This window comes from Leptonychotes weddellii, chromosome 3, assembly GCF_054177405.1.
Source record: "Leptonychotes weddellii isolate Sample4059 chromosome 3, ASM5417740v2, whole genome shotgun sequence".
Lineage (NCBI taxonomy): Eukaryota > Metazoa > Chordata > Mammalia > Carnivora > Phocidae > Leptonychotes > Leptonychotes weddellii.
The window spans coordinates 167,103,092-167,130,909 of record NC_138371.1 but is presented as its reverse complement, the minus strand read 5'-3'; the positions used below and the strand labels follow the sequence as shown (position 1 = coordinate 167,130,909).

The window sequence follows — 27,818 nt, the reverse complement described above, 5'->3', positions numbered from 1 at the left end:
AGAATGACCTCTTGCTCAGAGTGACTGCCTTGCTCAGATTCATGTAGGAAGTTACAGTGGGGGTTCAGCTGAAGGCTGTGGGACCCTCAAAGCCCCATACACTGTCTCCTACACTGTGTGGTCACCCGGGGAGTGTCGTGGAGCGTTGCATGAAAAGGTAGAAAACGTTCTTTCTTTGCTCTAAGCACTTTAGATGCAAAGTTCCTCACCAACTAGAACCGTCCAAGCTGCAGGTCTGTGGTTTCAACATCCAGATAAGCTGTAAAAGGATGGGATTTCTTCCTGTTACTTACCCAAACAGACATAAGACTACCCCCAACATTCGCCTCCTGAGGCAAGAAGACAAAGAAGTTCCTCGGAACAGAGCCCACCCTTTTCTCCTACTTCCCCAATCTCCATCTGTACAAGGGGGGCCTGGGCCACACGCTAGCCCACATAGCTAATCCTCCTCCAAATGGTTGACCCTTTGTCAACCCTCAAACCCAGGGGTTTAATGCTGTTGAGGGGATCTGCCATCGGGAGGACAGACCAGGGAAGTGTGTGCACTGGCCAGAAAGGGGTCTAGACAGGGAATTCTGGAGTTCCAGATAACTCAGAGTGTGGTTGGGAGGGAGTGACATAAGTTCTGGGTTGGCAAGTTCCCTTGGTCACATGAACTACTCATCCTGTGGGGAGGGGGCGTGTCTGGAGGAGAGACAGAAATTGTTAGAAATGCAAGTTCTCAGGCCCAACTCCAGACCTACTGAATCACAGGGTGCCTTTAACAATATCCTAAGAAATCCATTTGCACCTCATAATTTGAGAAGCCTTGCAAAGCACAAGGCCCCAGGCTGGGGCCATGGATGCCTAGATCTAAGGGTAGTACTTACACTCACTCCTGGTTCAACTTCCGGCATGATATTCCTTCCTAGCCACGTGGAACCCTATGAGGACATAGGAACAAGCTCTCCTGCCAACATCTAAAAACCTTGGTGACTCAGAGAATATGGGAATAGTAGAAGGGAAGCATCAATTCCAAAACCTGACTAGGAATTTGCAGGGAAAACATGGGACTTGTAACAAATGAGTCATGTCTTACTTACTTTTTGCGTATTTTCGGAGGGGGAGAAAAGAATCACTGTGAAATAGGGACCTGGTGTTTGAACATTTCTTCCATGAATTAGACACTTTTTTTTTTTTTTACCCTGTGGTATTTTCACACAGTGTGGTGTGCATCGAGGAATATCATCATTACTGAGCGTGCAGCTGTGAAATAAAGATCGGATGTACTAGGTGACAGAAAGCATTTACGTGTTCAGATCATTATATTACTTGCTGTGACTCAGAAATAATACTCCCAGTAAGTTGAAATAGTTATATCGTGGCTGGCTTGGTGACTCAGTAGAAAGTCTTGGACCCACAGAACTCTGTCAAAATAAAACGAATAGCTTAAAATTTTCTCCTTTCAGCAAACTTTTATTTTCTTTTTTCTGCCGGAGTACTAAATGCCTTGGAAGCGCCTACTCTTCCTCTCTCCTGGAGTGCAGAAACTCAAGAATGTGCATCCTAATGAGGGTGGGTACAGAGCCCAATTTCTGCCTGGAAGGTCCTGAGTTACTCACTGACCTTTCAGACCTCGGGGTAGCGCTAGGGAAAAGGCCATGGTTTGGACGCACAGTGGAGGGTGCCTGAGTTGGATGCTGGGTGGGAGGACTTCCAGCATCTGGAATCAAGTTCATGATTGAAAGCATTCTAGTCTTTAAACGTAGTCCTTGAGTCCTCAGGTCACAAAAATCATAGAATCTCAGGGCTCAAGGGATTTTTTTAAAGGTCGTATGGTCCAAGATTAATTTTTTTGACGATGTACAACACACCTGATGAATGATTAGGTAGACCCAGAAGAAAACAAAAATTAAGGGGAACACATCTCTCTCTGAGAGCAGTTCTGACATTCTCACACCTTGACTTCAAATCTACTCCTGGAGGTCATTTTAAATAACATCCTGGCCATGAGCCTTACTCAAAATATTTTAAGATATAATGTGTGTGTTTCCCAGTCCCACTACCTGTCTACATACACCCCAAATAATTCTCCACTTCTCAAGATAAATATTCTCGTTCCCATCATCTCTTCCTCATGTGTTACAACTTCAAGACTTTAATACCCTGATTCCCTGAGTACTTTTGCTGTATCTGGTGCGGATGCTTCTGTAAAGTGGAACATGCACAAATGAGACCATGAAGGAGGTGTGATCTGACGTGCGTGGAACTTTTGTTTCATAAAATGGCACCCGAACACAGAGGGCAAGGGGAGACTGAGGAAGAGGCAGGCCACTCCAGACTGGTAGGCGGCCGGTGTAATAAGCAAAAGAGCTTCCTTACAAGGCTTGTCTTGGGCAACCGCAAGACATGTAGATCTCCACACCCGCCTGCCAGAATCTTAAGTGTTGATATAGAGGCCTTAACTGTGTTCAGTCACGTACACCATCCAGATGGTCTCAACAACACATGGCTCTCTCAAGGCTGTGTCCTCGAAAATGATTCCCACTGTGGGAACAGTGGGCAGAACGTACATTCCAAGGACAGGAGAGGGGGTGACAAGCCTCTGATTGCCTGCAGCCAGCTCATGGGTCTACTGGGGCCACGTCCTGTCCGTGGCCTCTTCCAAAAGGAACACATTAGTGCTTTCATATACTACATTTCTACAAATAAACTGAAGATTCGCTTCTTAACTGTCTCGTTATTCCACTCATGTGCTTGTACAAGTGTGTTTCCCCCAAATACGAGTTCATAATTACTTTGTTAAATTTTATCTGGGCTCACCTCTTTTATTTATTTAATTAATTTATTTAATTTTTTAAAGATTTATTTATTTAATTTTTTATTAATTTAATTTTTATTAATCTTAATTTTATTTGATTTTTAAAGAGATTTTATTTATTTATTTAATTATTTAAAATATTTCATTTATGTATTTGTCAGAGAGAGAGGGCACAAGCAGGGGGGGGTGGCAGGCAGAGGCAAGGAGCCCGATTCGGGACTTGATCCTAGGTCCCTGGGATCCTGACCTGAGCTGAAAGCGGACGCTTAACAAAATGAGCCACCCAGGCATCCCTGGGCTCACCTTTTACCCAGATTTTATCCGAAATCATTATGGATTACTGTTTTCATATTTTTCTCACCCTTTTAAAAGTAAACATGATGAGCATGCTTCCTCCATCTTTATCCACATAATTAATAAGGTAGTTGAAAAAGAAATAGCCAGAGGCACCAAACTTAGGTGAGACCATTCTTCAAGACAATAGCAGTTCCCTAATCAGTATACATTGAACAAACTATCCATTCTTTTACCAGTGTACAGAGTTGTCTGTAATCAGCCCATTTCGTTCACGAGAATATTATGAAAGGTCTCATCTGTTGCATTACTAATCTTAGTTTACCAGCTAAAACTTGGGTTTTCACTACCTTTTCTGCCAGCACCTGAAATAGTGCCCAAGACATATTCTACACTCAGTACCTATGTGAGGCATGAACATATTAAAGATGCAAAGCATGAATACTAGATCTACGAGTCAACAATGATGCAGGGATACAGTGGATTCTGGATCACTTGTCAGATGACATTTGTGAACTCCTGACATCATGTAGATACAACATGAATCCAAATAACACCAACTCCTTTTCTTCTATTCTTTTTTTTTTTTAAAGATTTTATTTATTTATTTGAGAGAGAGAATGAGAGAGAGAGAGCACATGAGAGGGGGGAGGGTCAGAGGGAGAAGCAGGCTCCCTGCCGAGCAGGGAGCCCGATGCGGGACTCGATCCAGGGACTCCAGGATCATGACCTGAGCCGAAGGCAGTCGCTTAACCAACTGAGCCACCCAGGCGCCCCCTTTTCTTATATTCTTATATCATTTTTTACCTAATTCCTATAGCCATAACTCTGAGAGTTATCTTTGATTCCTCTCTACAATTCACATTGATTCCTCCTCTTAGTAATCCAACCTCCCACTTCAACATCTTTACCTGTCTTTTTGCTTTTATCTTGTACACCATTGACATAGCCTCCCAGCTGGCCTGGACATATCCAGTCTCATCCTTTTGTGTCTACTCTTAGCCAGCTCCCTAGGAGATCCTTCTAACATACAAATTTTATCACCTCCATTTCTTATTGAAAACTATTTTAATAGCTCTCCATTGGTTATAGCATAAAGCTTAAGTACTCTATGATTTCACACAAGACACTTTATGTTTGGACTCTGACCATGTCCATAGTGAATGCTCAACCCAGATGCCCACTCTAGGCCCATGCACCCATCCCCTGGCCGATGGCAGTAGCCACAGCTGACAGCTCCCTGCACCCCTCACTGGGAATTGCCCAATGTTTCAGAAACAGGGCTGATCACTCAGATATAAGAAAGTCTCCTAATCCCCACTTGCAACAGTGTTGACATCCTTACAGCCCTCTTTATGGGTATGGTAGAGCTCTATCATTGCACTGCATGTCAACAAGGCAGGGAAGACTCAAAAATGGAAGGCAGCAAGATATGTGAGATGTGAGGCTGAACAAGAAAATTTTTTAGAAATGTGCAATATGGATGTATGTACTTATTATTCCCTTCTGACTTTCCTCCCTTCTTTCTTTCCTACAATCCTTCCTCCTTCCTTCTGTCTAAAACTGCTCTCCTGACCAGACTCCCTTCGTTCTGTTTTATTTTCTTGGCAGCCCTCACCAGGGTCTAACATGTTTATTTACCCACTGTGTATAATCTACCACTCCCCATTTAAATGCAAGTTCCGGGCATGCCTTGGGTGGCTCAGTCAGTTAAGCATCTATCTGCCTTCTGTTCAAGTCATGATCCCAGGGTCCTGGGATTGAGTCCTGTATCTAGCTCCCTGCTCAGCAGGCAGCCTACTTCTCCCTCTACCCCTCCCCCCCCATTTGTGCTCTCTCTCTCTCTCTCTCAAATAAATAAATAAATCTTTAAAAAAATAAATGCAAGTTCCATGAGAACAAGGATTTTTGCTCTCTTGTCCTTTGCTGTAACTCTAATACCCTGCACAGAGTAGAATCTCAACAAATATTTGCTTAGAGAATGATTGAATGAATTTTAAAAGTTTGATACATCTTGATTAAATTCAACAATTTGAACTAAAGGAGAGAATTTCAGGTTTCATGGAAAGAAGGAATCAATACGTTGTTAAGAGATGAGTTTAGGCAAGTAAACTGTAAAAATCAGCAAGAGAATTATGTAGTGAAAAAAATCAAGCATGCTAATCTAGAGTCAGATAATGAACAGCTCCTACTGTATGTATGCAAGCTAATTGTTCAATCACTTAGAGTCAAGTTTGAAGTAAAAAAAATCTCATTTTCACTAAAAACCCACTTGGATGGTATTTTTAGCCAAAAGGAGGCTTCCAGGTTTTCAAATGGTAAAAGGTGCACCAAAGCTTTCAGGAGGGCTAAATATTCCCGGGCAGCAATAAAAATAAGTTTAAATTTCCAAGTAAAAGAACTTTTCAGCTGGGCCAGAGCTGTGGAATAAAAAGGTGTTTAGTTAACAGCTATTCCAGACATTAGTGCAGAACCAGAAGGCATTTTTTTTCCTCCCACGTAGTAAAAACACCTGGAAATATTAGAAGCCTTTGGGATAAGAAATGATCTTTCAGCTTCTGAGTATTTTTGCAGTTCTTGTTGATGCTGAAGGGAAATTTTAGGGAAAAAAAAAATCTATAAGTTGTTTTCATTGACTTCGGGGGAAAAAAATTTCTCACTTCAATATTATTTAATTCCAACGAATAAACTCTCAGTTCTTAGACTCATGCTCAGCTGTTAATCAATTAATAACAACTGGGGGGGATGTAATCAGGAGTGGTCAAGTAGAGAGAACACTGGACTATTTGTTCAGAGAAGGGTTTCTGATGCTGCCGTTTTCATCCCCTAGCTGCCTGATTTTGGCTAGCTTCCTTAGCCTGATGAATTTCAGTTTCCAAAATGGTATGATTAAAGAGAATGTTGGTTTTCTCCAATTCTAAATTTCTGTGACTATATTTTCATTGTATATTTGTCCAGAACCTTCCAGGAAAAAAAGAGGAATAGGAATATATATATATATATATATATATATATATATATATATATATACACACACACATATATACACATACATATGTAAGTAAATATATATTATACAAATATATTTATAATATAATAACATATTACATAAATAAAATATAATTAATATATGAATAGTATATAATACTTTATATGAATATTTATGCATTATATTTATATATATTCGCTTGCATGTATACATATCTCAGAGATGGAAATGCTGGAAACTAGTACTTAGTTTTCTGGTAATGGGCTTTTATATAGAGCTGGTTTATATAGTGAAGTCCCCAGAAGTTAAAAATATTTCATTTCTGTGTCGTTTTATTTGAACTCTGCGCCAGGACCTTTCCCACTCCGGGGGCTGGTTTACAAAGCTGCTCAGTAGCGTTAACCTCTCGGTTTCCTCCTCCCTGGAGCACTCCGCAGGTGGTTCGCGCAGTGTACACCTGAGGGTCCCCGTTTTAACTGTTATCCACGGTAGTGCTTCTAATACCTTCGCTATCATTCCAACCTAAGTAGGACCCATTCTACATAAATCAGGAACAAAATAAGCAGACTAAAGGAACGTTATCTATGAGATCGTCTAGGTGAGGAGAGATGCTTGGCAGGTTGCGAGCTAGCATCTGAGTCAGAAGCCTTGCCTTGAGTGTGTTGTCTGAGACAGTGATAAGCACCGTGGGAATAATAACAGCAGCATAAGACCCTGTATCAGAGCTGAACGTTTTCCCACAATAATATGCAACTTATAAAGTGGAATTATAAGTATAGAAAACATTGTATGGACTTTAATATAATTTGTTTGACTAAGCAACTTGTGAACGTTGTCTTGCGAATAAAATAGTCAGCAAAACCTTTTATTTTCATAAACAAGGAAGGATTTCAGTCTTATACAACATTTCAATGGATACAAGCCTGGTAATCAATGCAGATAAATTACTGTAAATACCAATTAAATTGCTTTAGGAAAAGAGAGAGGGGGTAAATGAGGCCAATAACTAAAAAGAAGAAAAGCAAAGTAGCTGAGTAAGACCCGGAATGATAAAGCCAGTCGTTCAAGAGCAAGCAACTCATTATCTTGGCTGAGTAATTCAGTCGCTGACCACTTCTCTTCCCACCTTCTGCTTTCCCCTTGTCTACAGCAACACTATAAATTACACTGGCCTTACAAACCCTGACTGAAATGGTCAAACAGTTCATTCCCTTAGTTAATGCTGCCCCTACATCAGTTGCTTTGACATTATAGTCAAATGAAGCTTCATATTCAACGACTGAAAACCTAAATGTCTTTCATAGTTCCTACTATACGGAAAGGATATGGACCACAGTGAAAAAATTGAGTTCATTGCTTTGTAATTATCGTATTTTTAATTAACTCTCTTCCTAAGACTATTTACAATTGATTGGATATAAGTGTGGATACAGAGGTAGCATAGACTTCTTTCAGTTAGTGATAAAACTATGAAGTGAAGCAAGAAGGTCTTAATGAAATGATTTAGCTTGTGTATTTTTAGTTTTATTGTGTTGGTTCTTCCAAAGCTTTATTGCAATGGCTTAAACACCTAAGTTCTTTAGCATTGGTGAAGTAACAAATAATTGAAAACTCAGGTCCATTCACTTTCATCGAGAACCTACGATGTGTCAGTCACTTCCCACACCATCCACTCAAGATCCCTCATCATTTCATGTACCATATGGAAAGACAAAATGTGGCCAGCTAAACTGTGACATGTGTTCTTATCAGTTAGCTGTTTTATTTTATACTTATTGAAAGAGATCTTTTAGGCTTATTTAGAATTGCATTTATTTTTCTCGTATCTCTCTATTCTATAAATAAAAGGGAAAACACAAGTGAAATAAATTGGTTGAGATATTCCTAAAACTCCTTTGCAAAATCCAACTATTCACTCTTCAACTTAGAATTGTATGACTGTGTTTTTCATACCACATCATCCTTTGGGTCATTAAGTGTCAACTGTGCAATTCTACCAAAGACAATCTATAAAAGAAATCAAAACCTTTTGGTGCTGACTTATTTGCATATTTGTATAGCTAGCCAAATTTTGGCTCCAACTTCTAGAATCTTGCTCATAGCTCCTCTGAATCTCTATGGTCCACACCCAGTCACCACACCCATTTGGTTCCAAGATTGCTCTGCTACTCTCTCTGGGATTTTATTCCAAGAGGCTAACACATTTGCAAGTTTCAAGATTAGAGCTTTGGACATGTGTGCATCCTTGTGACTGCCTTGGCCAACATAGATTGCACAATGCCATCAATTGCCATTGATCTGATTTCAGATTTTTTTTTAAATGTGAAAAGTTTTTTTTGTATTTTTTTAGGGGGGGAGTGGCAGAAAGAGAGGGAGAGAGAGAGAATCTTAAGCAGGTTCCATACTCAGCGTGGAGCTCGGCGTGGGCTCGATCTCACAACCCTGAGATCATGGCATGAGCTGAAATCAAGAATCAGACATTTAACCTATTGAACCACCCAGACAACCCCCCCTAAAAATTTTTCATATTTAAAAAAATATTTGCCTCTGAGAATCAACAAGATTGATATTATCTTAATTCTTACAATAACTTCATGTGGTGGAAATATGTTGCTCACAAAAGTTAGGCAAATAAGCCAAGACGACAATGTTAAAATTATAGATAAGGCATATGTACATAAAGTCATTTGCTTCTTTTGGGACAGAGTTGGTCTTAGGTCAAAGGACAAAGCAGATGAGATTTGTCCCACACTCTTCCATTCTCCATTTCAGCCACTCCTCCTTCCCTGTCACTTGTCCACAAGCAACTCAGTATTCTTTGATTCCCCTTGAACATCGGATCATTCCATACCCTTGCTGTAGCAACGCTGACTGCCTGCGATCATTTAGCTATTCATTCAAAAACATTTAGTGTTCATCTATTAAGTGTCCTCAAGAATGACACCAGAATTGAAATACAAGAAAAAATACCCACACGGAGGAAAGACCCAAGGAATGTTTCTCACAATTTCTAATATTTCTCATGATTACTAAAGTGTTTCTCCTATTCCACCCCTACAGTCAACAATATTATGTCACAGGCTTCCAGAATTTCTCACATCTTGCATTCAGTCCTGAGTACAGAACTTTGCTTAGAACCCTCTTCAAGAAAGGACTAGTTAACCCACTGGGAGGAATGTGGTTAGCTGAAAGCCACCAGCTATTGGCCTCTTCAGGGATGACCTCAGCTTTCTAGCCAAGGGCATGCTTTTGTTGGGATAGCCCATCACTGACTGGATAAGGATGAGGTGTGAAGCGCAGCCATTTCTGCCCCACACAGTATGCTCTAAGGGACAATCAGTGCCCAAGAGCTTCCTGTGGGACTAGCACAGAGCAATGTCAGGTCTGCAGACTAGTCTGATGCTGCCTTCCTTTCCTTTTCCCAGGTGTTACTCCGCAACAAAACTTCTCTACTCCCCATGCCTTCTCAACATGTGCTTTCCTATCTGCAAAATTTTGTTTTTCGTCCACTCAAAAAGGTCCTCTCTTCTCCTCCATGCAGTTAAATCTTCTGCCTTTTTGGAAACCTACTTGAGTCCACTGCCTTCCACGAGCAAGTCTGTTCAGTCTCCTTCAGCCCATGTAAAAAATCTCAATGATCTCAATCTATGTTGGACTTACAGTGACAGCTACTTAACTAACTGTTATGTTGTACTGTAACTGCCTTATATATGTTGGTTATATTTTCTCAATATCTTACAGGCATCTACTATAGGTAGCAGACCTGCACTGCCCAGGTCCCCTCAGATTCAAAATTTCTATTGGTGTGGATGGAGCCCCTTTGGGTGCACTTTCAAAGACCAGCCCCGCAGATCCTCTTCTGGCCACTGCCCTTGGACTGTTGGGACCACTTTGTCAAGAGGTGCAGACATCCAGGAGTGCCTGGATGTTTATTTTAATCCCCTCATCATCTCCCCTCTCCTGACCTCTCTCACCCCCCTTAACCATTAACCAATCTGGTAATTGACTGTTGGGCGAAAGCCCAGCAAATTTGCCTAGATTTAGACAACTTCGAGGCATAAGTTAAAACCCAGCATTCCTCTGCATAATCGTGATAAACCTTATTTTCTGTCGGTCTTGCGTCTAAAATTGTACAGTTGCCTATCTTTTTCCTCTTTCTGTCCTGCCTCCTCCACCTCCATGTTAATCTCCTCTGGGAGCACTTGCTTTAACATTAATTTCACATAAATACTCATTCCAATGTCTGCTTCTGAGATAGCATACATGTTTTCTGTGTATTACACATAGCACCTAACATTACGTGGGATGTGTTAGTTTAAACCATACACAATTACTGTTATTCAGCTGTTCTTGACCAATAGTCCTTTCCAGCGATTTAAAAGTTGTGGCTCCATATTGAATAATTGATCAAGAGGAAATGAATTACTTAATTTGGAGAAAAAGTAGATTAGGCTAACTTCAGCAATTGCCTTTGTAAATTAAAAAATCATATACACATAATAATAATAATACATAGGCATACACACAAATACATGACAGAATTCATGTTGAGCAAGCACTTTCTATACACTTATAATATGACAAGGGCAGGAAGTAGGCTTAAATCAAACAATATGATTTCTGATGACTTATTGGGGAAAATGAATAAACTCTTTGATCATTGGATTTTGGGAAGACTTTTGAAAACAAGAAAACCATTGCTTGAGTCCACAAATTTAGTTACAAAGATCCATTACACCAATGGCTTGATGTAATATAAACACAGCAAACAGATCACGCCCATAATTTTTATTTTGCTATGTAACATCGGGAAAACTTACAAGTTAAAACTTTATAAAATTTTTTCCAAGGAGAGCCTTATACAGGAAAGCAACAGAATTTTTGGTATAATTTAGTTATCATCCTGCCTAGACGTGGATGCTGAATCCAATGGCCTCTGAAGGCTTTTTCCAGTCTCACAAGGTGAGAATGTTTTGAAGACTAATGAGGACATACTTATTCAACATCATTCTCTATTTTATTTTCACACGAAAATAGGAAGCTTCGGTTCCCTGGTGGTTTAGTAATTAGACATTATCACGGCTGTGTTTTGAGATTGGTTTCTGGTCAGGGAATGGAAAATTTTCAGTTCCTAATATAAAAATATTCGACTGCCTCACTAAAAATACCTATTACATCGCAGGGAAATTATTCATACAAAGCATTTAAATCAACAATTGAATTTGTGGACTAATTGGCATTTTTGTTAATTCATTAAACAAACACTGATTAAATATCTTACCGGGTAAAAGAGTACTAAACAAGGCAAAATAGGGATGCAAAGGCTTATAAGGTTAGGTTACTCTCATTAAGGGCGTTTAAATCTAAATGACGAGACACATGTTCATAAATAATTATCAGAAAAGACAGGACAGAAATAAAAATAGGCTCAATTTATCCGTTGGAAAATATTAATGTAGAATAACCTATCAGGTGAATATATTTCCTCTATCTTTCACAAATTTCCCTCAGCTACTTGTATTCTTTAAGAAATAGTTGTATTTTGATAGATTTCAGCTGCAAACATCTCAAAACCAACTTTGCAGCCTGCCATTGGGATTAGTGAGGTGGAATAGTTTGGGAGATAAACCACAGTGCACATTTCTTAAAGAATCTTTTTATTTACCTGATATGGTTCCAAATGGCTTTGTCATTTTCTCCCCTTGATGATACATTTTCTCATTTCTCTTTCTTGCTTGGTGGATATCTTCCATGAACAGAAGGACTACATAATATTAAGAAACCTTTGTTAGCCCAGGATTCATTGACTTCAGAAAGTAGCATAAATCTGACTTTATCCTCTTAAATTGCATTTTTTACTTTTAGCCCAAACAGCTGTGTGTGTGTGTGTGTGTGTGTGTGTTAATACTTGTAGAAATAATGCGATGTAAAATGAATAAGCCTTCACAAGGCTTATTGCTACTATTGTACTGAACTTGAAGACACGGTATTACTCACCAGGCTGAACTACAACCCTGAGAAAAAACAGATTGTATCATTACTACCTTTGCTCACCTGAACCCAAGCTGTACAACTGGGTCATTGTGTTTAAAAAATTATATTGTGCTTAGTGGCTCAATCAGTTAAGCGTCTGCCTTCAGCTCAGGTCCTGGGATCGATCCCCACGTCTGCCTCTCTGCTCAGCCTCCTTCTCCTTCTCCCTCTGCTGCTCCCCCTGCTTGTGCTCTCCTGATCTCTCTGTGTCAAATAAATAAATAAGATCTTTAAAAAATAAATAAATAAATAATACATTGTGCTTAAAAAATATACTTGAATTCTGAAACAACTGTCACTTGTGAAATAGGAAGCCCAGGGCTGGTAACATCAGTAACTTGCATCCCTTCCATGTCTTGAACGCCAAGAATTATAACAAAATGTATTCAAACCATGCTTATGTAGTCTCCATTTTTATAAACCTAGTGAGAATTATTTTCCTAATTTTATCAGCTGTTTGTTTCCAAAATTTTTGGAGGAATTAAACCTGGGTAACAGGAGGGCCTGGTATATGTGTTGGTTTGAAACCTCAGGGGTTCTGCAGGTGAAATATGAAATTGGCTCCAGGACAGAGGGCAAGACGAGACTGAAGGAAGGCCGCTTGGGAATGGTAGGTGGCAGGTTGGATAAACAAGGGGACTTACTTATGAGGCTTATCTGGGTGGCCACAAGATGAGTAGATCTCCACACCCACTTGCCAGAATCTACAAGTTTAAATAGAGGCCTTCCCCGGGCTCAGTCATGTATACTCTCCAGATGGTCTTGACAACACATTGCTTTCTCAAGACTGCATCCTCGAAAATGGTTCTCACTGTGGGGAATGGTGGGCAGAACACAAATTCCCAGGACAGGGGAGGAGGCGAGGAGTCTCCAGTTGCCAGGTCCAGCTCAAATGGGCTGGGGAAGGAGCCAAGGAAAGATGCAGGTGTCAGATGGATGCTAGCTTCTGCCCGGACCAGCAGGGAGCTCTGGGGATGAAATATACCAGAGCTGGTCTGCTTTGAAGCAAGAAGCCAGGTTTTGGTACAAATCTGTCCATTTGTCGTTGGCTTCAGACTATCCCCAGGGAGGGGGTGGGGGGGCATCTTCTAAGTTGAGGCATCACCCGTTCTGAAGAGGGCCATTCTCTGAAGAAGGGGACATCTATGAGAAGTTAGCACGAACCCCAATGGCAGCTGGGGATGGGTGCCCTGGTCTGTTAGAGAGGCTTGGGTGTGGCATCAACAGTATCCACCATTATCCACCCTTGTCTTCTCTGTGCTCTTCAGATCTACTTGCTTCTCACATTGTTTATTCCATCCAGGCACAGTTTCTCCAGGATTCTGGTTGGTCCCAATAACTGGACAATTTACAAGAGGGGATTAGCAAGATGAGCAGCCCCCACTGTTGCAGCTGGCCCCAAGTTCATCAGCGATGCTCAACAGCCCTCTTCTCTGTCACCCCTTCCAGATCCCTCACCTTTGGGCTAGGACCTTTGGGTGGCTTGTCTTGCTAAGTGCCCTTGTCCATCAGCCTGGGGGGGTCTGAGCCTCTGGTTACCATGAACTTACAAGATATTTTATACAATAAATGAGATCTTCAAAGTTATTTTCAGAACTGAAAGATTTGCTTCTGTCTGGTAGCAGCTTTTACTATGAAATAGTCCAAACATACATCATTTTATTGCTGAGTGACTTCTAAAACATGACCTTTGTTTTCAGAAGTCCACCAGTCTCTCTGGGTGATTGGCTCAGCTACTGCTCAATACAATAAGACCTCCCCTCTCTCACCCCGTAGTAGAAGTGTTGTTTATTCCTTATTTCACAACTTTTCTCTGAAAACATAAAGTAGAGCAACATGGTGAGCTCTGAATTTTTTTAAATTAATCTGTAAAGTAAGCATAGTGTGAGCACCACACTTACAACTCGCTGTATGAGTCTCCAATTCCAGCTTGTCCTCTGGAATCCCTCCTCCATTATTAGGCAGTTTATTTTTCCATAAGAGAAAGTGACTGCATTTCTTGCTCCAACATATTTCTGCCCATTTTAAGAGTCACAGCTTCTGTCTGAGGTTTAATATCATCTTTCCTTCTTTTCTTTGCTGTTGAAAGGTGCGGCGAGCCTATCCCCTATCTATGACTGATTTAAATGCAAACAGGAACTTCTTAAAACATTAAATGGCCATATGACCTTAGAACAACCTCAAACCTGACTCAGCCAATGGTTCTTGACCACCTAGTTGCACTTGCATGTTTTCAGCGCTTAAATAACACAGCTACAGCTTAAGTTCAGGGTCTATCAGGATTCTAGACCTTGTCCAGCATCCATATGATGATGGAGGTGCATGGGACTTACACGAGAGGGAAGAAAGTGGGCAAGTCCACTCTGGTCTATTAAGAAAGAAATGGTCATGGACCGGTGCCCACTACTGGAACAATCTTGCTCAAAGGGATACTTGTTTTATTAAGACAGATTCTCCATAGTTGCATGTCCCGCTCCAGAAATACTTAATCAGAATCTCCATGGAAATATTTAAGATCACCCCAGTGATACTCATTATCAAGAAAGTTTAGGAAACATTGTTTTAAGGAAAAGGTAACATGCGAGGTGTCTTCCAAAGCCTTGCGATATTTAAGTGGCGAATGAATGTTTCACAGCTGCCTGGAAAGCTGATTCATGAGAAGACAAGAACACCCCAGAGACTCTCAATATCATGCTTCCTGCTGGTACATCGAGGAAACACACTGCGGTAAGCCTCCCTCAGGCTCTCCATCATTAAAATGCATCTACTCTGCATAGACTGAATTCTGAACATGCTAATCCATGAGTTAGCAAGCAGTAGATGCCTCCTGCTTTGCCCTTTTATATTTTTAAAGTAGGTCTTCTGGACCTTTAGTTTCCCTGCCCGAAGTGTCTCCAATAGAGAAAATTCAGTCACATCAACATTTAGTGGCAAGTGGGCCATATGTCAACCCTGAAATCACACAATATAAACAAATGTGTACAGATTAAAATCAATCTTAACCTCAGTGCCGTTTACACTTAAATCTAGTCTGAAGGAATCCTGGAGTTGAACAGGTTCCTAAATTCCCCTAAAGCACATGGCAGCCCCCTCTCATGGATATATTTTTAAGTCTTTTTTAAAAAAAATCGTTTTTATGTTTAAGTAAATAGGCTCCACGTCCAGCTTGGAGCCCAATGTGGGGCTTGAACTCGTGACCCTGAGATCAAGACCTGAGCTGAGATCAAGAGTCCAATGTTTAACTGACTGAGCCACCCAGGCACCGGATCCCCCCCCACGGATATTTTAATTTCTCTTTTAGCAATTGTTACTGTTTTCTCGGCTATTCACTATGGTGTCAAGTGGGGTACTAATTTTAGGTGGAAATCATCAGTAGGGACAGATGAGTTAGTGAGAAGAAATATCTCATTTTCATTAAATTCTATGCCACTGCAAAACACTTGCCAGACTATGAACAAAATTTTCTCCAACTCATAGTTTGGTGTCTTGGTAGTACATTGGCCTGGCTTCATCCTCTGTATTATAAAGTTCCCTGTATTTGACAGTTGTCTTTCTGTTTGACAGTGCTCCTTCCCTGATCTCACACTGTTGAATACAGATTTAACTGCACAGGCTCTCACATTGAAATGCCTTCTGGGGCCAGGCATTAAGACAGGCTTGCGAGTGGGCGCCTGAGTGGCTCAGTTGGTTAAGCGACTGCCTTCGGCTCAGGTCATGATCCTGGAGTCCCTGGATCGAGTCCCGCATCGGGCTCCCTGCTCAGCGGGGAGTCTGCTTCTCCCTCTGACCCTCCCCGCTCTCATGTGCTCTCTCTCATTCTCTCTCTCTCAAATAAATAAATAAAATATTAAAAAAAAAAAAAAGACAGGCTTGGGAGTGAGGAGCAAATGGGAAGAATATCCCTGTGTAAAGGAGACACAGGACATCTCCGGCTGCTCTTTGCCGTGTGGAAATGCACACCTGACCTGCCCAGATCTTCCTATTTTTCAGGATAAACTAAAAATCTCGTGGTTTTCAATGTTGGTAATTGATTTTAATTTGTCAAAAATGTTTTGCAAGTCAAACAACACACACCTGCGAATTATATTGAAATCCTAGAACAGCGATTCACTTTCACTGAATTACAGCAATAAATCTAGCTACAGAGCCTGTTGGACCTCCCTAAATTTACTAGTAAGAAAACACAAGGGATGATGAGCAGGTAGAGACATTAAGGACATTAAGAATCTGTCTTTTATTATGATTGTCTACTCCCCTGTAGGCTGAGTTCCTACAGATTCCAGGAGGCCTGTAGTGAGCTTTTCCATCCCTGCTTCAGTCCATGCGTTTCCCAAAACCTTTTCCATAATTCATGGGATTGTTTGGCACCTAAACGTGAATTATAGATACTTAACAAGCCGTAGTTTAATCAGGAATGCAGAAGGGTCTGAAATGCCTGATTGGTGAGGAGTGTTGCTGAGATTACTAAAATTGATGCCATTATTACTTCATTCACAAAATTTGTAAATCTTGATCTTTAATTATTTCATTAATATGATTTTCTAACTGATTATTCTGACTCGATGAATTCTAAAAAAATATGCACAGCTATATATTTTAGAGATACAACCTGAAATAAACTAGCATTACGTCAAACAATTGAGAGCAGTGATTTGAGACGATTAAACAAATCGGTAGTTTTTCTAAACAAATTGTCTATAAATTTATTAATGTTTAAATTGCTTTCCATTTTGTGTTGTGAAGAATATTTCCACATGATTTCATCATTTGTTGGAAACGTAGGTTTTTATATAGTTGGTCTTTCTGAAATTTTCAGATGTTGGAAAAAAAATTATTCCACATGGTTCTGCATTTCCTGAAATGCCAATTATTTTTAAATTTCCTTTAAAAGTAAAAAAAAAAAAAAAAGGTGCTAATATTGGCCTAAAGTGAATAGATTGTGCTTAGGTTTCTTTTCCAGATGTAACTTAATTAAATATCCATAACCAGAAAATACATTTTAAAAATGTGTCCTTGTGACTTTACTTCCATCCCTTGGGCTATAATATTTTCGGTAGGGGATTGTTCTTTGTTTAGGAGTTCTGATTTCTCTCTTAGAGGAAGCTTCATTCAGTTTTCGCTCTCCTTCTATGTATGTGCCTGTGTGTTTGATGTCTAAATCACTTCTCAAGCGTTCCTTGGTGGGTTGAATATCTCACTACAAGGCAAGATGCCAGCCAGCCCCTGATGGAGCTTTTCGGGGAGTGCAGCCAAGAGATGTCCCCTGGGCCTGAGTATGGTGTTCAAGATTCCAAGATTTCCCTAAGCCCGGTCAGCGAGAAGCTGCAGAAGACATCAGATGCAGCTTCTTGTCCTGGTCACTTACAGTGCATGGAGGTAACCATCAATATTTGAATGGACATCCCGCCTCAGCCACATAGCGACATATTTTAATTTTAAGGGGAATGTGAACATGTTTAGAAAACTATGATAAGTGTCACCCATGCACTCTTTAATTCACAATTTCATACTCAAAAGGTGAAACTAGTCCGCATCCTCAGAAACTGTGTCCGGGAAGCCCAGCTCACTCACACTCGCTCACACGCGCACGCACACGGGCCCTGCGCGCCTCTATGCAGTGTCCTTGTATGTGCCCCGCGTGTGCCCGGCTCCAGTGCACACGGCGTGGCCGTGCTCAGGCCGAGACCACGAGAGGAGCCGGTCGAGGAGAACCCAGTTGTTGCTGTGAGACTGACTGCCGGTGGCAGCCAGAGAAAGAACCTGCTAGCACCGACCCTCCCGCTCCCCACCAACTGCAGCGCAGCCTCCTCTGCCGTTTCCTCCCTCCAGCCCTCCGCGTCCTCGCAGCCCCGGCGGCAAAGACAACTCTGATTAAACAAACAAAAAAAAGCCCTGACCCTCCCCCGCCCCCCAACCCCTCGCCCGCAGGCCCCGCGCCCGGGTGGCAGCAGCGCGCGCCTGCACGCGAGCCGCGGCCCCGGCCGGGTGGCGCGCGCCGACGGAGCGCGGGAGGTGAGGGACCGCGTCCTCGCGGGGTGGGCGCCGCGCCTGGCCCGCCGCCGCCGCCGCCGCGCCCGCGGCACCATGACCGCTGCGAGCACTGGGGTTACAGGTTGGTCACGGCCGCCCTCGCCCGAGGCCCGGGCGCGCACTGGTGGCCCTCGCCGGGCGGGCAGGGCGGGTGCGGGCGGGGGGCGAGGGCCCGGCGCGGGGGCCGCGGGGGGGGGCAGTGGGCGGTGGGCGGAAGGGGCGCCCCAAGCCTCGGCGGGGAAGGGGTGCGGGCGGCCGCGAGGCCCCTCCCTGCCCCCGGCGGCGGGCAGCGCGCGGGTGGGCGCCGGGAGCCGGGGCCGCCAGATCCAGGCCTGCCCCGCCGGCCCCCCGGGGGCAGGTGGCCCGGGCTCCTGGCGGCTGCGCTACGCGGCGTGCGGCGGCCCCTCCGCGCCTGAGGGCGAGCTCGCCGGGGGTGGGCGGCCGCCCTGCTCCAGCAGGTTTCCCAAGGGGCCGGGGCCTTGCCCACCCCACCTGACTCCTGCGGATTGCTGTGTGCTTCAGAGCCCTCATTTTATTAATGGGCCTGGTCGAGCCGCTGTCATTCGGGTGGCCCACGGCCAGCAAAGCAACAGCGTTTTGTCATTGAGCCCTAAGAGACTGGCTCGCATCTTAAGACGGGCCCAGAACTCCCCGAACAAGCAAGGGGTTGTCCCTCTGACTCGGAATTTCCTTCCTTCAGGATGGTTGATAACTCTGAACTCAGGTCCTTATAAATTCTTGGAGTATCATAGGATGAATCTTTCAATGTCACGCATAATTGTCAGGGAATATATTATCAAGGATGTGTACTCGTACACATATAGGTTCAGGCCTCTGGAAGGTTCTAATCTTAATCTTGTGTGTGTGTGTGTGTGTGTGTGTGTGTGTGTGTGTGTGGTCATCAGCTAGGCCCAGATTTCCCTGGCGGTGAAATGGGAGTTGGGGACCAGTGATTGTTGTGTATTAGAAGGCCAAGGTTGGAGGAGAAGACCTTTGACAGGGAGCAGAAATTAACAGGTGGCTATTCGGTTACAGTTTGTGATTCCCATTTTCATAGCTACAACTGTGATTTGATTGGAAATGAAGTAGGAAAGGACAGGGTGGCCTATGGCCGATATTCTCGAGGCGGGTATATGAGCCGCAGTGGTTTTTTACATTCAAAGATTAAGTTTCAACAGTTCTAAATGACAGTCATGGCTTCTCAAAGCTCTACAACAACAACAACCTATTTCCTCATTGGTTCGGTTTTATTCTGTGGGCCTCTCTAGGTTGGATTCTTATTCTTCTGTGGTATATTTTGACCCAGCTATTGCTAAAGCCAAGTAAAGTGAAGGAACAATCGGGCTTGGGAGGAAAATTAAAAAGTGAACGGGCTCGTGGTACCCCTTTCCTGTTCGTAGAAGGCAGAACATCTTGGCAGAACAGATGCGCTGTCCCTGCTAAGGACTATTCTAGAACTTCTATAAAAACTGAAGACAAGTCATGTCTTGTGGAATGGTGGTGCTGTAGTTACAACTTTAGATATCACTTGCAAGATAGTCAAAAGAGGAAAAATGTACTTCTAAAAGGAAAAAAAAACCCCTCAAAGTTATATAATTTTCTTGCAGTTGAAAGACTGGAAGGTTCGAGTGGCATTTTCTTCTTCTTTGAGTATGGCATTTCTTTGAAATGTGTCTCATTTGCTTCTCTTTCCTGCATACATTGTTTGTGCGTGTGTGTACACACCTGGGCATGCACGTACATATTTGTTTTATTAAAAAAAGTTATGAATTGTTTCCCAAAAATGGTATCAACATTTTAAAGGTTATCTGTCATGTTGTATGATTTTTACCTTCTTCAAAGACCCATGCAAGAAGCTTTTACACCTCAAAAGTCTTTGTATGCAAACATTAAACATTTAAAAATTTATCCTTTGAATTTTAAAATAACCAGCCATGAAAGAAATGACAGAGATGATAGACAAAAAAAGAATAAACTAGTCCATAGTCCTAATAACTGAACACAAATAATTAAAATATCTATGTATTTGCTATAATCTTTTTAAAACTACATGACTTTGTGTAGTTGGAATCATGGCATTGTACAGTTTTTATACTGGTTTTCCTATTTAATATTTAGCATAAGCAATATTTTTATTCTATACAGTATTCTTACTTAAAAAATTCTAAATAGCTGTATAAGACTGCGCCCCATGAATATAGCTTCACTTCTATGACTGTACCTCTGGTCATTGCACATTTGTTGTTTCCAGTTTCTCATCATTACAAATAACATATCAAAAATATTTGATAATCAAAATTAAATGCATTATCAAAATTATTATGGAAATATATAATATATATAATGGATATACTGTATCTATCTAGCTTTAGGTTGTTTTCCTAAAGATATAAATTTGAATAAGATGTTTTCTATGTTTCTGCAGTAAATATGCCTTCTTTTGGTATTTGTGGATCATTTTCCCTCTTTTACAGGGATAAAGGAAGATAAAAAAATATCTTGGACATATAACCTTTGCACTATGTAAAGACTTGACCTTTAACCAATTCATCTAAAATCAAGATGATAAAATATACTTCTTAGTGTAAAACCAAAATAAGAATGTTATAAAAGTGGTCAGGTGAAAAAAAAAAAAAGTAAGTAAATGCAAGTTCTTTTAGGAATAATGATTTTTGAGCCCAGAGGTCTAATTCTGGTTTTTTGCTTCCTAGTCAGACTTCAAATAAATGATCAAAGGACTTTATATAGTGAGAAACCTTTACCCCACAGGCACAGGGAAGGGAAGACCATTTGCTTGTGGGCTGTGGACTCCGAGGCATTTCTGGTAGATTCAGCACAGATGGAACTGGACAGATGGGATGGATGGCAAAACTAAGGTTCAGGCCACAGTTCCCTTTCTACTTGTACAAAAAATAAGGAACAGAGTTCCAGGCAGAACTCCTTTATCTGAAGGGTGAAGTCTGAAGTTGACTTCTGAAGCAGTTTCTCCAGGAGACCCTGGGGCGGGCACAGCCATACTAGATGGAATGTGCTCCAAGGACAGGGACTGACCCCATGGTCCAAAGAGGGGTGCGGGACTGGGGCTTCTGGGAAAAGAGTCAGGAGATGAGAAGACCAAAGATCAGCACACTGTGGCCAAAGGAAGCGCGTCTGCAGAGACTGAGTGGGACTTCTTTCCAATTATGCAAAGGAAAGAGAAGGGGAGACTTTGTTTGGAGCAGGATGATAGGTCTGGAAGACAGCCAACAGAGACGCACAAAGAAGTGCTCTTCCTGACAGGGAGATCAGAGCAGATGGGGCGCAGGCCACGTTCTAAGTGAAATGTGAGCACTGTTTTCTTTTAGATGAAAACAAATAACCCAAATATGCAGACGGAGATGAGTTATAATGGACCAGGAAGGACTAATAAAAAGTAGCTAACATCTTGTTAGAGCCTAGTGAACACTTTGCATTTGAAAAACTGAAAAAGGAAAAATACCCCATCAGTATTCTGATCAAGTTAAATTTTTTTTTTGCCAGGTGGGCAAAATGGGTAAAGGGGGTCAAAAGCATAAATTTTCAGTTATAAAATAAATAAGTCACGGGATGTAATGGACAGCATGGTGACTGTAGTTAATAATACTGTGTTGCATATTTGAAAGTTGCTAAGAAAGTAGATCTTGAAAGTTCTCATTACAGGAAAAAAACCATAATCTATGGTGATGGATGCTATCTAACTTACTGTGGTGATCATAACAACAAAAAGAAAAAGGAAAAAAAATGTTTATCTACAAAGAGAACATGTAGACCGCCTTCATATATACCCTTCCCAAAATTAAGTATCAGCAAGCAGTAAAATAATATCCCAAAGTTGTATAATTCTGAATAATACCAGAAGACAATTCTTGTAGGATACTCCTATGGGTCAAAAATGAAATAGAAAAAAAGATGAAGACATATGTATTAGGCAAGTGAAACAAAAGGTGAAAGAAGAATGTAAATAACAGAACAGTTGTTTGAAAAGTGATTAGATGAGAAAAAAGGACCTTAAAGCAATAAAAGTTACTATCTTTTTTTTTTTTGATGTAGTGTTCCATGATTCATTGTTTGTGCATAATAAAAGTTACTATCTTTAATAAAGTTATGATTATGAGCCTTCCAGCAATACCAATGATCATAGCAATGTAATATTTTTAGCCAAAAGTATTCTTAAGTGTATCTATTTTGGGAGACATGGCCCATAGATGCAGTATTTTCTCAAAGGTTCTGTGACCTATGATGGGATAAGAAATGAGCATTTCAGCCTAGGAGGTAAAGAAAACAACACAAGAGAACTAAAGAGGACGAGAAAGGAGGTAACGTTTAAAAAACACATGTGAATTCGTTATAAAATAGGAAAGCTTTAGACATGATAGAAAAAAACTGAACAGCCAGAGCATTCCAGTTTTTGAGGCACATTAGTATACATCCAAGAACTAAAGAATGAGGTCAAGAAGAAGGAGGAAAATAACAATGGGGATCAGTGAAGGAAGGTGTTGGAGAAATTGGGTGTGCAATACCTGGAACCAGACTATGATCATGGAGCCAAGAAGTGGATAGTAGATTTATCAGCAGAACAAATGCTAACAGATCCTGGTGATCAAACCAGTAGAAGGAAAGGGAGGGCATGGGTGGAAAGTAAATCCAGGATTTCAAGCTCGGTGATTGATTGGTGGTGTTTTGTTTTGTTTTGTTTTTTCCTATTTATAATGCCTAGACAAAACAACTAATCACTTCATCTCTCAGTGAGCAGTATCTATAAATTAAATCATTTGCTTCATTATTTTTTAAATCTGTTCTTCTTTGTTGTAATTATGAAATCCATAGGTCAGCTTCGTGGATCACTTCTGAAGTAGAGGAAGGATTTTTAAAAATTACTATTTCTAAAAAGGACAAATTACAGAAGCCTCTATCAGACAAGATACAAATTTGTATCAGACAAGATACAAGTCAGTGATGACTTAAGACACTATTAAATACATATTACAGAAGTTGAGGTTAAAAAATCCTGGATAATGTAAAATGAGAGGATCTCTGAAGGATGGAAACTTCCTTAACTATTCCTCCCAGGAGCTAAAACACAGAGATGGAGATAAGTATTGTGAATAAGGAATTTAAATTTTTAGAAATAGGGCTTCTTGGATTTGGAAACACCTTTCGTTGAATTAGTATTTCTATTTCCTTCAATTTGGTATGTCAATACTTTATGGAGAAAAAAAAATATTAAACTCTGGGGAACCACAAAACAATTTTCTGCTGTTTATTAAGTAAAAATTAAAGCAATTTTAAAACCTAATTAGTTGAACCAGACAATTTGTTTTTGATTTCTTCGTTTCAAGAAATGAATAGTCATTTTCAAGGTATATTCTATACTAGAACGTTGTAGTAGAAAAGCCAAGGAAAAGAGTTCTTAATTATGTTCTCATAAGACAAAAACCAAAATCTTATTCTTGTATGTAAAGTATATTCCATGTAGTTATTTTTTTGAGAAAATTCTGAAGGTCTCTGAGGAAAACTTAAGAATAGAATATACTGCATGTACATACAGTTATAAATCAAAATTTTTGTCTCCGATTTCTATTTTGTCTCAGTTGTTGAGAACTAGTCTCTTATTTTTATCCCCAAACAACCAGTCTTGACTCTGAACTATAAACTCTGGAGGTATTAAAATGCTCTTCTGAGCATCTAGATCAGTGACCCCATCACTAATTGGGACCACTTCTGGGATAGTGTGTTAGAATTCCCTGGGGACCATTTCCCATAGTCCACCCCAGAAGGTTCTTAGTATGCCTGACATGAAGGACAACCAGGGTTGAGAATGTTTAAGAACCTCCCTGGATGATTCAGACATTCAGCAGTCTTTGGAAACTACTATTTGGAGACCTTTCACCTTCTTTGTCCAAACTTTACGGATTCCTATTACAAAATCAAATCACCACAAACAAAAAAAAATAGGTAACTCCTTTTGAATTGCCATCTTGTTTAAGTACAGTCAGGTCAAGTTTTGAAAACCACTATTTTAAACCATCCATCTTCTTTGTGCTTTGCAGATTCATTACAAGATTAAGCAACCACAATAAAAATAGATAATCTCCTTTTCTGAGTTTTCATAATATTTAAATGATAATAGCAGTTTATCAAGATAAAATGCCTGTCCCTGAACTCTTGGAAGATGAAAACCCTCAGAGGCCCTGCGGCCATGTAGAGGACGGGAGAACCTTTACGGAACTATTCAGAGATTGGGAAATGTGACCTTCTTGCAAAGTCACACCATCAACCTCTGGTGATTTCTAACTCTGACCTTTTCCTGAAATTTTCTTACACCTACACCGTACCCAGAATAAGTCTCAAAATTATAAATGTATATCCTTTCTAACTTGGAGTGAATGACAAGTTTTGTTAAAAGGATTGATTGGATTTTCTGAGTAGAGATCTGGCCAGAGGCTGATTGCTTCAATTTGTAATCAATACAGTGATTAGGTGACGCAAATACAGGCCCGTGCCCTCTCCTGTGGCTGGGCCAATTTAGTTTGGGATGCAGGGTATAACAACAAAGGGGTGCTGAGCCATTCTAGTCTATCCTGAGTTCCTTTCCAAATCCAGTGGTTTTTAAAGGTCAAAGAAAAATCAATTTTCACAAGTAAAAATGAAACAAAACAGAATTCATAGTAATGACAGTTTTGAAGCATTCGTAGAAAGAACCAGAAAAAAGGTAATATGCTGTTTTTCTTTGGGATTTGGGAAGTAGAGTCAATATAAAAAGTGGGAGACCATTTTCTTTCTTTCCTGTTTATTATGTTCTGTTACCCACTGTATAGCACATCATTAGTTTTTGATGTAGCGTTCAGTGATTCATTAGTTGTGTATAACACCCAGTGCTCATCACAACATGTGCCCTCCTTAATACCCATCACCCTGTTACCCCATCCCCTCACCGTCCTCCCCTCTGAAACCCTCAGTTTGTTTCCCGGGGTCCACAGTCTCTCATGGTTCGTTTCCCTCTCTGATGTCTTCCCCTTCCCCTTTGGTCCTCCGTTCTGTTTTTAATCAGTGTGCTGACAAAAGGAACAGAGAACGGAAGAGCTCGGTTTAGAGGTGGCCTTTTGAAATGTTTCACTTCCTCTGCTTGGTGGCCCGTCCTGGGTGGCCCCTGCGTCCTGCTGAGACTGGACCATGCGTGCAATGCTCTGTTTTTGTAGGACTACATCCTGATTTAGCGAGGGCCAAATTGTAGATGAGTAAGCACCCAAATGAAAAGTGCATTCGGAGAGAGTCAGAGAAAGCTTGCTGCTGTGACCCCAGGGGTCAACATTTCAATGATGTCTCAGTTCTCCTGCTAACGGTTTGCGCTCTGCTGACCGCTGGAGCAGACATAAACTCAGGCTACTTTGAGAGACAAAACAACACAGCCACCTGCCTTTTCTGCAAGCAGGAGCCTGATGACAGGGAAAGATGTGTCTGGCCCATAAAATTCATGAGCAAAGGGGACTGATGACAGGCCTGCTTGAGAGTGGCCTGGGAGGACTGAACTGCACTTCTAGGGGCTGCCATGCTCAAATTTGGTTTCACCACTTAGACATGGGGGAGGCAAGAATTGGAGAATCTTCATCCCTGATCTCTGAGAAAGAAGATTCTAGTCAGTTTAATCTCTAATATAGGAGTAAGAGAACACCTGTCACTGGGGCAGGGCAAGAAGTCGGTGAGATGATCCACGCAGATCTCTTAGCCTCACACGTCATAAACTCTCAGCAAATGTTAGGTGTAATTTGTGCAAGCTTCACAATGAATTATTTTCATATTGTATTTGTTTTAAAGAAATCACAAGTGAATTTCGTCACTGTTGCAAAATGTTTGAATTTTATAAAAGCTCTTGAATTTCAGACTCCCTGGAATCTAAAATTGTTTCCAATTCATGTGGCATTGGGCAAGTTTGCCTCAGATTTTTAATCTGTACAATGGAGATTTTACTAAAAACTACTTCAGAGAGATAGGCCTTGCAATTGTGCCTGGCACAGAGCCAACTTTCCATAAATGTTTGATTTCATCTTTCAAACAGGGGGAACAAAAGAGAATACATAATGCTTGATTCTTTACATACATAAAGCTTGATTCTTTTCTGAAATTATGTACAGTGTTTTATGGACTATCACCCTACCCTAAGAACTGATCAAATGCATAAAGTTAGGAGCAACGTCAAGAGTGTGATAATAGATTTTATCATTGGGAGTGTCTTGGGATGTGATGTACTGCAAACTCCAGATGGTGCAGGAGTCCTGTCTGCAAATTTCATAATGTATAGTAATTCTCTCTGAGAACATCCAGAAAGCAGCTGGTCACCTCTCAGGATGACCCAATGCATTATTATTAGAAACTTTTAGAAAAACAGCTACCATTTGCTAACTTCTGATTGATAGCTTCCATTTAGTTTGGATTTTCCTTGCTGGAAGAACCACTACAAAACCAAATCACAACCTTGACCATGTTCTGAGCTGTGGATTTTGAGTATGGCAAAAGGACTTCTCTTGATAAACCCCTTCTTTCTGCCTTGGTACATTCTCTGCAGAAAGCATATACTCTTATGCCAAGGTGTCATATTCTAGTTTCTAGTTTCACATTCTCAGCATATTCAGTCAAGAATTTATGAGACTAAGGGCGCTTGGGTGGTTCAGTTGGTTAAGCGTCTGACTGTTGATTTGGGCTCAGATCATGATCTCAGGGTTGTGAGATAGGGCCCCGTGTCCTGCTCGGTGCTGGGCGTGGAACCTGCTTAAGATTCTCTCTCTACATCGCCCTTTGATCCTCCCCCCATCCTGCACACATGGGCATGCGCTCTCTCTAAAAAAAAAAAAAATTTATGAGACTAAAACAAACTCTAGGAAATTAAAAAATCTGCCATCTGTAGGAAATTAAGACAGCTGTCTCTTTCCTATAAGATGTAAGATTATCAGGTGAGAGTTCATAAATGCTTTTTTCTCATTTTTATTTTGAAATTTAGAGAAAAGATAATAAAAGCATAATAGAACGTTTCTAGAATTCACCCTCGAGGAAAAAGACTGGATAATGAATAATGACTTCAGAAACCTGAAAGTGACATTTAGATAGATTCAATGAGACATTTGAAGATTCTTGCCAGAAAAAAAAGACACATTTTTATAAACGTGTGGCTGGAATAACCATCAAATGAATCATATAATAAAAATGGATTCAATTTTAAGAAATGAGAAATGTCTGCACTATTTTCACACAAAAAAAAACAATTGATGCCAAGAGAGTTTATAATCACTAGGTTGTATGATGAGACTATGTTGAAAAAGTAGTTTTCTTTTTATTACCACTCTGAGTTATAGTATAGTTAATTTTAAATTTAATAGTTCTGTAAGCCACATTGTCTTGGTTCATATCCTGCCTCATCTCTGAGCCCAAGAGAAAAGGTCCTTGTAAGAATGGAATGACATGGGGCGCCTGGGTGGCTCAGTTGGTTAAGCGACTGCCTTCGGCTCAGGTCATGATCTCGGGGTCCTGGGATCGAGCCCCACATCGGGCTCCCTGCTCGGCGGGAGGCCTGCTTCTCCCTCTCCCACTCCCCCTGCTTGTGTTCCTGCTCTCGCTGTCTCTGTCTCTGTCAAATAAATAAATAAAATCTTTAAAAAAAAA

At 40.9% G+C, this 27,818-nt stretch overlaps 1 protein-coding gene across 1 annotated transcript in view; it reads left to right on the top strand.

Moving 5' to 3' along the window:
* The first annotated feature begins 18,158 nt into the window (after nucleotides 1–18,158).
* Nucleotides 18,159–27,818, top strand: part of NALCN (sodium leak channel, non-selective) — a 282,810-nt gene continuing 273,150 nt past the window's right edge. The window contains exon 1 of the mRNA XM_081815176.1: nucleotides 18,159–18,228. The gene's annotated coding sequence lies outside the window, so the exon portion shown is untranslated. The remainder of the gene's footprint in view (nucleotides 18,229–27,818) is intronic.